This window comes from Protopterus annectens, chromosome 11.part0, assembly GCF_019279795.1.
Source record: "Protopterus annectens isolate FY-2018-M chromosome 11.part0, PAN1.0, whole genome shotgun sequence".
Classification (NCBI taxonomy): Eukaryota; Metazoa; Chordata; order Ceratodontiformes; family Protopteridae; genus Protopterus; species Protopterus annectens.
In genome coordinates, this window is record NC_056745.1 from 308,832,080 (window position 1) to 308,844,892 (window position 12,813).

The 12,813-nt window shown below is 42.7% G+C and overlaps 1 protein-coding gene across 1 annotated transcript in view; it reads left to right on the forward strand.

Annotated features, from left to right (window-relative positions):
* Positions 1-12,813, forward strand: part of CFAP54 (cilia and flagella associated protein 54) — a 2,749,537-nt gene that overhangs the window by 1,401,466 nt on the left and 1,335,258 nt on the right. The window lies entirely within an intron of this gene.

Below are 12,813 nucleotides of genomic sequence, written 5' to 3' on the forward strand. Positions count from 1 at the left end.
CATCATATCTTGTTGTCCAAGGGGAGGCGTAATCGGGAACAGCAGGTAGCATTGTGGGCAGACCTTGTGCAGGATGTCAATCAGGTTGGCCAACAGGACAGGACCTATGAGCGGGTTTGACACCAGGCCACAGACATGCTGAATGCTGCACAACAAAGGGCAGCTGCTGTTGCCAGGAATCATGCCACCACCAGTGGAGGGCCTGCGATGGAACAACCACTCTTGGCCACAGAGGAATTCCTTGCAAACCTAGGACCACCTGACAGCTCCCAGGCATCCATCACATCATACATCGTGGAGGTAGGTGCCACCGTGTCCACAGCAGGGGGGTGTCCAGGTAAGCTTACTGTGTTCACCAGTGTAATACTGTATCAGTCATTGTGGCAGGCTATACATACTAGTACATGGGTATCAGGTCTATCTGCATTAGGGTTGGGGTAGAGGTTTATGCTCAGGTGTGCACAGATACTCAGAATGTCAGCAATATAGCCATTATCACAGTAGCTACTGCATATGTGGATATATGCACATATTACCTTGTAGTGCTGCAACATTTGGTGGTGCTGGCAATAATTCTCCCTCACCTTTTCATAGGTCCGTCAGGTGTGGCTCAAGTCTGCAGTCCTGTACCTGGAAAGTATGATACTGTTGTTTTACAGATCATATATACCCTATGACTGTTAAGGGCTGCTATATTGCCCTATGTACAAATGTTGTGTTTAGGCAGAGTTGATTATTTTTATGTTCCATTCTGGAAAAGTAGAGTACAGTTTATGGACTGGGCAATCACTTGTGTATCTGAACAAACATTAACATGTTTGCACTTAGTTATGAGTGACTACACAGCCTGGTTTGCACTAGGCAATTACTCCAAGATGCCTGGTCAAACACAAAAGGGAGATGGTGCATACCTGAGGCAGTGACACTAGTACTGGCATATCATTCTCAAGATAGGTGTACTGGATTTTCTGTGTAGTTCTATCACATATAGTGTCATATATCTTACCTTGCGGGTGTATTGTACTGGCAACATTAACTGGATGTAGCCGACATGCATGTTATAAAGGGCTTGAATTGTCTGTGTATGTAGTTGTGAGGTTGTTTGTTCAGGATGGGAGCTGGGTTGAGAAGATGTGGGACTGGTAAAGCAGTTGTGGGTCCTCATCTGTATGAGTCTGTGTGGATTACCATACATAATAGTGCAGGTAGTAATGTACTGCTTTTGTCTTGCTTCTCACAGGTGAACGAGGGGTTTGGAGACTGTCCCCTTCACAACCTGATATCAGTGTCTCATCGGAGTCTGATGATGGTGGCCATTGTGAGGCACTGGTGGGGTTGTTGGGGGCTGAATCTGTCTCAGAGGTTGACATCCCTCTTCTGCCCCCATTGTCACCACACACAGTTAGTATGCCCATACATACCCAGTCCCAGTCCCCAGAGGCCACAGATATTGGACAATCAGAGGGTGGTGATATTGAACAGGCCAGTGTGACAACTATGGCATCAGTGAGTGTAGACACTGGCCATAGCTAAAGAGCTGGCAAGGTCCCACACAGGCGGCTCAACAGGGGTGCTCATAGGAGGAAGGCTGTCCATCCACCACCTGTTGTAGGTGTCACATCATGGGTCACTTGGCACATGATTCGGCCCATCATGGAGGCACAGGCACATTCTGCATGCAACACTAGACAAATGATTAGGGTTATGGATACAGCAAAGTCTGACATCCATGACCCCCTCCAACGCATTGGGGACACCCTGGATTGGTTCACCGATGCAGTGTACAGATGGTGGGCTGAGACAGTGTCTGTCTTGGACCACACATTGTCTGTGCTGGAACATCTGGTTGGAGTTGGGCATCGAGCATGTGGACATAGGTCAGCAACACCATCTGCTGAGAGTCCACGTGGCTGTGCACAGTCATGGTCCCATAGTGGCAGTACCTCCAGCGCTACAGAGGGAAGTGTGCTGTCCACACCATGACATGGTAGGCCATGGGCATGTAGTTCTGGGCTGTCCCATGGGGGACACAGCTCCAGCAGACAGCAGTCACCATCAGATACTAGCACCACATCTGATCTTGGACATGGTAGTGCCAGTGCTATTCCTGGCAGAGCCAGTTCCTGTGTTCATGGCTGGAGATGGTGAACAGTCTACTCTACCATGTACAGTCTACAGCTGTCCAACATATACACACACATGTAAGGGCTAGCACTGGACTTGACTGTGTACACACACACATTCAAACAACACTGTCACATGCAGGTCACCTACAGACACACACCACAGCACCCCTCCATGGAGTATCTAACCCGCACCCCTTCCTGACTCACACACATGCTTTCAACTGTTTGGCACAGCCTTGGCCTCCAGCACCCCCACACCACACCCTGTGCATGTGATGATACCTGTGCCACATCTCTGTTATCTATCCCATCAATGCAAGGAAATGCAAATATGTCTCTGATGCACAGGGTGACTTTCTTACTTAACATGTGCTTGTGTAGTGCTGTATTGTTTTGCCATGCCACTTGTGGCCCACGACAGGTAGTGTATGCTGGCATGTGCCATGACTACGAATCAAACTTTGTGTATCTTATGCTGCATGATGTTGCACTGGCAGGAGTGTTACAGAATGACAGGTGCATCACAGACCTGTGTATGTTTCTGTTGCAGGGTTCTGAGAACATAAACCATGGGCACATGGAGTTAATACACTGGCACAGAATGGCATGACAGTACTGCAGATATATGACATCAGCAGGGTATGGCAGTGTACGTGCATGACTCTAGGTGCATATGTGTAGAACAGTCTATCAGTGACAATGGGGGCAGTGTACTCATGCATTCATACTTTGTGATAAGGTCTGCTACCATTCATACATATCACCTGGGTTTTCTAAACCTACAAATTAACAAGGTGTGGTGATGGAGTTGACACATGTACAAATATCCTTTGTCTGGATCAGACTGCTGATGAACTTCAGTTATGCATTTGTAGAGGGGGGCAATTTAGGGCCAGCAGCTAGTCACAGGGCCATAAAATGCATAACCATTGCACAGAGATAGGCCATATGGGCATATCTGTAGTACTGCATGGGGATATATTTGCACACACACACACACACACACACACACACACACACACACACATACATACATATATTGGATGATATGAGATTAGAACCCCTACCTATCTAGTAGTACACACTATAGCTTGCAGTACTTAATGCATGCACCATGAATTTTATCTAATATTAGACTGTCAGCCAGCACTCTTAAAGTGGATGATATCAGCAGGCCTTATAGGGTAGGGCAGCTAGTCACAGGGCCATAAAATGCATAGCCATTGCGCAGAGATAACCCATATGGGCATGTCTTTAGTGCTGTAAGGGAGTTTATTTACACACACATGCACCACACACACACACACACATAGTATTACATACTATAGCTTGCAGTACTTATCGCATATTCCACAGGTTATATCTGTTGTATATGTGAATGCAGGCATAGTAAGTACCTGTGGAGAACACAAAGTAGCATTGTGTTAGACAGCATTTGTGGCCTGCAGAGTGATACTGCTTGGTACTGTTATTGTGTCTAGTGTCCTAGGAGTGGGATACCTGTTATTATCCTGCTATGTGTGTACAGTTACCAGTATGGCTATATGTGGCTGGTTGCAGTTAGATAGGCAGACATGTGGCCAGGGACAATATGGCTTGTCCAAGACATGCATTGCAACCATTGTACATTACACCTGCTCACCTGTGTCTGTCTACAGGGTGACATTCCGCAGGCACAAGCGTCTGTGGATGAGTGGATTATGTATTGTTGTGGCCTTGGTCTCGTACTTCCCTACACATTATATATATATATATATATATATATATATATATATATATGTGTGTGTGTGTGTGTATAACAGCTGCTGTGTGTATATGTTATGTAGATGTGTTATGTAGATATATGTGGAGAGTATATGTAGCATTGCACTTTATATAGCTGTATGTATGTACAGTGTGTGTGTGTGTGTATATACATATATATATATATATATATATATATATATATATATATATATATATGCCATATACTGATAAATACACTAAACATGTGTTCATGTGTGAGAAGGATAGGTACAGACAGATATGTATACGTAGCTGTCTGTATGTACAGACATATTTCCACATAGCAGGTCTTTGTGAGGAAGAGGCAACAAACTTGCACTCAAGTTAGCTAAGTGTAGGAGCATGCCCAGTGTGACTGTCAGTATTTACAAGGTGACTCCAGGTCAGAGCTACCTGTACTCCAGTACAGGATGTTGTGTGCTGCAGACATTGTCTGCTGCACCTGTTTCCATAGTACAGCACTTCCCTGAAATTATCCAAGGCATTCCCCGGCTGTTTTCTGTACTTAATATGTGACTCGTACCTCTCAACTGTACAGCTTTTCCCAGAATGTCCATATTTTTGCCTATTTTTAGTCCGTTTTTCATAAAATTTTGTTTTTCTGGCAAAATAGTGGCAAATCATTAAAGATTGAAGTTAAAAAATAATGAGAGACATTTGAGTTTCAGACTCCATACCCATCAGGAAATTAATGCTGATTCAAGACCTGTTATTCTATCAACTTTCTAAGTTTGTAAGAGCAATATTTAAAAACTGTCCCTATTTTGGGACATTTGTCCCATTTTTATTCATGGCTTTGTCCAGATTTCTTCCTCTAAGAAGTTGAGAGGTATGAATTGTGACTGGGGTACATGATGTAATACCACACACAGGGTGACAGTCTGCATGCCTCTCACTGTACATGTTTTTGCAAAGTGTGCAGCATTTCACCCCATATGTCTGGTGTGTTCCTCATACATTTGTGGTTTTCTGATAAAATACTGTAAAATGCAGTCACTGAATTGTTGTAACTACTGACACATTTAAGCAGTAGCCTTTACATCTTGCAGCTAGTCTACCCTGATGCAACCTGCTGTTTTGCAAGACCCCTTCTAGGTTACTCAGAATGTGTAATGTCTGTCTGTAGTTTTGGCCCTTTGTCCCCCTGATTTCTCTGGCTTTGTCCAGCCTTCTTGCAGCAACAGATTGAGGGGTATAACAGTTTGTGGGAATACCACCATACAAGTACCTCACATGCAAAAGATGTAGATGCTGCCAGATTCAAACCATCAACACCATCACCCATGCTTATGTCCATAACCCAGTCAGCCACAACAGCAGCCACACAGAGAGGTTTCATTCTTCACACTATCAACAGCATACAGACGTACATTGTCACCCCTGTGTTACGTGGGAAGCCAGGTTCTATGTCACAGCCCTGTAATTGTCTGGTCTGCTGTTATATCATTGCAGACTTACTGTTGCAGCAGTTGTATGAGAACACTAATGTGTTGGTGTGGGGGGCGACCAGCCCATGATCTGCTGGCATAAACAGTCGTGCGACTGTCCTGTGGCCCACTTTTTGCCATCGCCCTTGAATAACGTAGTGGATTTTCCAGCCATGTGGCCTAGTGAATATTATGAGACACATACTAATGGACAGTGTACCTGTTGTCCTAAGTGGCTGTTAGATCTCTGCAAGTGGCCCAGTAGCCCACTATATTCCCTTGCATACATGTGGCAGGTCCATACATATGCTACCATATTCTAGTAACCCTTACAAGTGGTGTATAGGAAAGTGACTTACCTTGTGAATGCAGCAGTTGACAAGCCTGTAGGTCAGGGCTGACTCTGTCTGATGCATGCAGTACACAGCCAATACATGGTTATGTACAGGTTGTGTGGGCTTGCTCATTTTAACTATATATATGCGAGTCAGAGTAAGGTGTAAGTCCCTATGCCCTATGTTGTCAGTGCATGTGCTATGCAATGCCTCTTGGTCAAGAACAGAGCATACTGGGCATGCTTACATCTGCCTACATGGACATCATCAGAAGTCCCCATGTGAGTGTGGCTGTGGGGACCTAGGCACGGGTGGGGGGGGCTGTGTATCACTTCCCTTTGCTGATCCTGCTGCAGCTGTTTCTGCAGGATCATATTGTGTAGCATGGCGCATACTGTGAACATCTGTGCACATGTGGTTGGAGAGTACTGCAGGGCTCCACCAGATATATCTTGACACCGGAACCATGACTTTAGCAGCCCAAACACATGGTCTTTGATGTTCCTAGTTTGTGCATTTGCCTCATAATGGCATTCTTTGGTGGGTGTGTGTGCATTTCTGATGGGTGTCATTATCCACAGTTCCAGTGCATAGCCAGCATCCCCCAGTAAATGGCCATATGGGATGTCCCCCTTAGCAAACATCAGGTACAGCTGTGATGACTGCCAGATATGGGAGTTGTGATAACTGCCAGGGCTGCCAGCATACAAATTCATGATAATGCCCTGGGCATTGCACATGGACCTGGTGGTTGATAGACTGATACCCCTTGCAGTTGATGTGGATTCTGCTCTCCTCTCCGGGTGGTGCCTTGATGTGTACATGATTGCAATCTATGGCACCCAGTACTTCACGGTAGTGTGCTACATGGCTGACGTGTTGTATACTGGTGGCCTTCTCCTCAGGGGTATGAGGAAAATAAATGTGCTCACTGGCATGTGCTAGCATGGCATTCAGGAAATGGTGTAGTACCCTGGATGCTAATGCCTGTGAGACCCCCATCATGTCCCCAGTTGGTCTTTGGAAAGTGCCTTTAGCTATTATCCTAAGGGCTACACATGCCTTTGTTTTCACTGGGATGGGTTCCCCTCTGTTGGCTCTGGGTCTGAGTTGAGGGTGGCAGAGTTCAGTGAGTTATTGTAGTATGTCCCTGCCCACCCTGTAGCACTCTACAATCTCCAGCTCATGTAGCTCCTGGAAGGTTATCCTGATCCTGAACACTCTTCTTCTCATCACCAGCAGCAGCACTGACTTCAGCATCTAGCACATACAGATGTAGCAGACCTGCAGCAGCCCTTAGCATTCCTTCAGCTAAAAATCCCAAATTTATACTCCACTGGTGCAGAGTATGGCAGTGAAATCAGATTATAGGGTGTATGAAACCTTTATAGTGCTCTGCTGTAGGTGCAGCCTGTGTGATTGACTACCTATGATACATTCCAACTGCCAAGTACATTATTAAGGGGTTTTATTGGCCCTAGTTTAAGTGAAACAGGTGTCATCAGAAATCAAGATATCACTGTCTTTCTCAGCAAATTTTTTTACAGACTTCCTCGCTCAGCACTGCGGTGCACTGCAAAAACCTTTGCCTCAAAGATAAACAATGCTCAGCAGTCATTGGACACACCGCCACGGGAGGTTATGCTCAGCATGGCAGCATGCCCCGCAAAAATGCAAAAACCTCTGGAAACATATGCCCCAAAGGTAAACAAAGCTTAGCAGTCAGTGTACACACCCCACCTGCTCAGCAGAGTGCCGCACAAACAGGCACCGCTAAGCTCCAATGAGCTTAAACGTCTGCAGACACACATCCTTTTGTTGTCAGCTACCTCTCCTGGGAATACCAACATGGTTCTGTGCCTGCACGAATGGGATCTGAGAACACAGATACTCATTTGTGTTATTCAGTAAGCCCACTTCATTTGCATAGAGATCCGTGCACACAACTTGGAAACTACACAGTTGCAGAACCTGCCTCATTCACAACAGCACCATTCCAGAACTGCAGATATTCCACATAGGGTTCTATCATGCATTGTTGTCGCATACTACTAAATTACATTTTTACACTCTTTTTCATTTTTATTTTCATAATGGCATGTTTGCGCACTGTTGTGCTCCGCTCAAACATACCCTGAACATTAAAAATAATAAAATTATTTTGAATTGTTTTCCATTAGGTTTGGACACACGGTGGATAGTTTTGCAAATATCTGTATCTACTATGCTATTTCTGTCTTTCTAATTGCACTTTTACAGTCTCTGCTTTCTGTGTACACAGAATTTTTCCATGTACATTACGAACACCAACATGATGTCTGCAGGACTGCCTGTCTGCTTATTGGATCACTCTACCTCCCTCATTTGCATGCACTTCACCTGCTTATGAGGTAATTTGCATGCCAAGGATACTTCCATGTTGGCACAATCTCGTGCACATCGGTCTAATTGCTTACTGGATCACAAACCTGCTTACTTTCATGTAAACAGTGTGCCACAATGCCTACATGGAAAAATAAGTCCATGTAAGCTTTATTAAATTGCCCCCATAGTTAATCATTTCAGGTTGTGCCATTTCAACAGATAATATTTGGGAAGAGCTGCTTCTGAACAGTTAGACATGAGATACTCCCAGAGTAAGATTATAAGTGCAGATGACTACAGACTCATGTGACCATAAATCACAATCACAGTAGCCATGATTCACAGACTTACTGTGAAAATGATATGCATTTCTGTAAAGCAAAACTTTCACACAGTTGCAGAGGCATTCATTAGTAGATTTGTGAGGCAGAAGCCTCACAAATTTGTGCTGAACACTCAGAAATGCCTCATAAGCTAATTCCATATACAGTGATGCAAGATAGCAAAGAGTAAACATGACTTTGATTTTCAATATTTGACTTGATATCTTTGGACAATGCACTGACTTGTTTACTAGAGTGGGATGCATACCTAAACAATACAGTATTGAAATAAGTCTGGAAGTGACACAAGTAATTCATTCATCGTGGAATGTGCTAGTGGTATCGAGGCAGAGTCTTAAGAGAACTGAAATGGATAGAAGATAGTGGATGTAATTGCTAAATAAACTGAATCTACCCTATGGGTTAATTGCATGGTAACTGAAATCTGACAGGATCAGAATTTACATTGATAGACATGAGCTAAATTTAGCTATTCTGAAGGATCAGAAAAAATTGGAAATATTTGAAGTATATATGTATAATGCCAGAACAACATTTTCTCAGGAAAAGATAACATCCAGGGATTTTGGAAGATCAAAATAGAACCAAGAAAATTCAAAACTCAGTAATTTCCATACCCTAAGGGAGATAACATTTTTTTCAGATACCATTCAGAAACATATTGTCAGAGAGATGAAGAAAGTAGACAGCAGTATAAGGAGATGAGGTGCATGGCAAAGAGAGAGGTGGCGAAGGATAAGGCATGTGAAGAGTTGTTTGAAAGGTTGGACACTAAGCAGGGAGAAAAGGACCTGTACTGACTGGCTAGACAGAGGGACCAAGCTAAGAAAGATGTGAAGCAGGTAAAGGTGATAAAGGATAATGAGGGAAACATACTCACAAGTGAGGAGAGTGTGTTGAGCAGATGGAAAGAGTACTTCGAGGGGTTGATGAATGAAGAGAATGAGAGGGAGAGAAGGCTGGATGATGTGGGGATAGTGAATCATGACGTGCAATGGATTAGCAATGAAAATGTAAGGATAGCTATGAAGAGGATGAAGAATGGAAAGGCTGTTGGTCCAGATGACATACCTGTGGAAGCATGGAGGTGTTTAGGTGAAATGGCAATGGAGTTTTTAACCAGATTGTTTAATGAAATCTTGGAAAGTGAGAGGATGCCTGAGGAATGGACAAAAAGTGTTTTTGTACCGATTTTTAAGAATAAGAGTAATGTGCAGAGCTGTAGTAACTACAGAGGGATTAAACTGATCAGTCACAGCATGAAGTTATGGGAAAAAGTAGTGGAAGCTAGGTTAAGAAGGGACGTGATGATTAGTGATCAGCAGTATGGTTTCATGCCAGGAAAGAGTACTACAAATGCGATGTTTGCTCTGAAAATGTTGATGGAGAAGTGCAGAGAAGGTCAGGAGTTGCATTGTGTTTTTGTAGACTTAGAGAAAGCATACGACAGGGTGCCTAGAGAGGAGTTGTGGTTTTGTATGAGGAAGTCGCGAGTGTCAGAGAAGTATGTAAGAGTGGTACAGGATATGTACGAGGGTAGTGTGACAGCGGCGAGGTCTGCAGTGGGAGTGATGGATGCATTTAAGGTGGAGGTGGGATTACATCAAGGATCAGCTCTGTGCCCTTTCTTATTTGCAATGGTGATGGACAGGTTGACAGACGAGATCAAACAGAAGTCCCCATGGACTATGATGTTTGCAGATGACATTGTAATCTGTAGTGAGAGTAGGGAACAAGTGGAGGAGATCCTGGAGAGATGGAGATATTCTCTAGAGAGAAGAGAAATGGAGTTCAGCAGGACTAAGACAAAATATATGTGTGTGAATGAGAGGGAGGATAGAGGAATGGTGAGGATGCAAGGAGTAGAGGTGGCGAAGGTGGATGAGTTTAAATACTTGGAATCAATAGTTCAGAGTAATGGTGAGTGTAGAAGAGAGGTGAAGAAGAGAGTACAGGCAGGATGGATTGGGTGGAGAAGAGTGTCAGCAGTGATTGTGACAGACGAGTACCCGTAAGAGTGAAAGAGAAGGTCTACAAGAGAGTAGTGAGGCCAGCTGTGTTATATGGGTTGGAGCCAGTGGCATTGACAAAAAGGCAGGAGTTAGAGCTGGATGTGGCAGAATTAAAGATGTTAAGATTTGCACTGGGTGTGATGAGGGTGGACAGGATCAGGAATAAGTATATTAGAGGGTCAGCCCGGGTTGAAATGTTTGGAGACAAAGCCAGAGAGGCAAGATTACATTGTTTTGGACATTTGCTGAGGAGGGATGCTGAGTATATTGGGAAAAAGATGCTAAGGATGAAGCTACCAGGTAACAGGAAAAGAGTAAGGCCTGAGTAAGGTTTATGGATGTGGTGAGAGAGGACATGCAGGTGGTTGGTGTGACAGAGCAAGATGCAGAGGACAGGAAGAAATGGAAACAGATGATCCGCTGTGGCAACAGCCGAAAGAAGATGATGATTCAGAAACATTTCATCTCCGGATGTGTTTCTTTGAGATATGGCATATAACATTAAATGACTGGAAGATGTCACAAATATTACAGATGACATTTTTCAATGAGGCGAATCCATAGAAAAACATGACATGGAACTTAACAGTTGCATGACGTACTAGGGTTTAATAAGTTAAAACTAAATAAAAATGAGTGCTAACTTTGTATAATTCATTTTAAATTCATGGGGCATATGTTAACTAACCAGTACATTCAACTAGATCCATATAAAGTAACAATGGCGGCAAAACTGGAATGTCCTACTGATAAGTACTTATTTTGTTGAGATTTTTAGTTATGGTTTAGTACCTATATAAATTAATTCTAAACTTATCTGAAGAGTTCCTATGCCTTTGAGGAAACAGTAGATAAGAACACTCTCTGGAGAAGAATTTTCTGGTATATGTTCGGCTACCGAAAAATAAAAAATCTGAACAGCAAAATATCGAATGGAAGACAGCAAAACTGACAATTACCGAAGAATGACAGCATAAAAAAAAGTAATTGATTGGCCAAGGTGGGGGCTATGCCCCCCACACCCCCCAATGGGGGTGGCTGTACCCCCCCAACTATAAATACCAACTCTGAGATCACACTACAGTGGGGAATAGGGCATATTTAAAAGGTTTCCCTTCACTTACCTTATGCATCATATTACATCCTGGTTGTTGGCCAACGAAGGCCAGTCGATTAATTTATTTTCACTGATGTCATTGTTCAGTAATGGTCGGTTTTGTTGTCTTCCATTTGATATTTTGCTGTTTTGTTTTTTTTATTTTTTGATAGCCAAATATAGACCTGAATTCTCTACTTCTGACAGAAGCACAACCACTACAATAGTATCATATGACCAGACTGTTTAAATTACAGTTTAATGCAGTCAGTCCAAATATGGAGCAATTTTGTTGCAGGAGAGGCAGCCTCTGGTGTATAGCTCTAGATGAGTCACTGAGCCATGGACTTGTTATGTACATATTGAGAAAAGTGGTTGGCTGTTTTATATAGCGGTGACAGATTTTATGAATATATTTATAAAAAACAATCAGTGAGGAATCAGTCTGCAAGCCTTTGTACAGTATATTCCATGAACCACTACATATGACAACCCGGTGGCTACAGAGGATACCTTTGTCACTGCAATGATTTGATATGACTTTTTCTTACAAACCTGCCAAGAAAATGGAGACAGCTAGTGCACTGTTTGCAGCATATCTGAGGGAGTGCATTAACAATATCTGGCAACATGACCCAAAAATTATAATAAATGTTCGTCGCTTACTAATGTCAGGATACAGATATCAAGATGTTAGCAATTATACTGAACATGATGTGGAATTACAAATGTTTCAAGCTTTGGTACTGAAAGGTCTGTTAAATAACAAGAGGAAAGTTTCATTACCAGTTCAAAGGCACTACATTGTGGAATTCATGAGTCATAAAGAGTCGTTTAAATGCACTAGCTTAATTGTACTAGATCAACTATTGGACCAAATATTACAAAGAATTCATGAAGTACACATTGTTAACTGCAAAGACAGAGAATGTTTTGTTTTGATTTAGTGTGTCTCATCAAATAGTGCTTAAAGAAAAATGTGTCAAATCTGTTACATGAATCATTAAAGTGTCATTTATGAAATACTGTCAGACTCCAGACCATTCAACAAAGTAAAAGTTGATTTGTTTCATTTATCTCACCCATGTTTTTTAACACCTTATTTATTGAATTATCACTTGTGGCATAGAGAAACTTACATTTATATAAATGAAAAAAAAAAACGTATTAACATGTTCACAGTTTTATACAGCACATATAGTCTTCTGTACAGTATTACATAAGTTGATCAATTACTACCTTCCCATATTATTTCATCCATGTTGATTACTATTCCAAGTATCCAAAAGTCATCAAATGGAGCATTTTATCTTCACAGCAATAA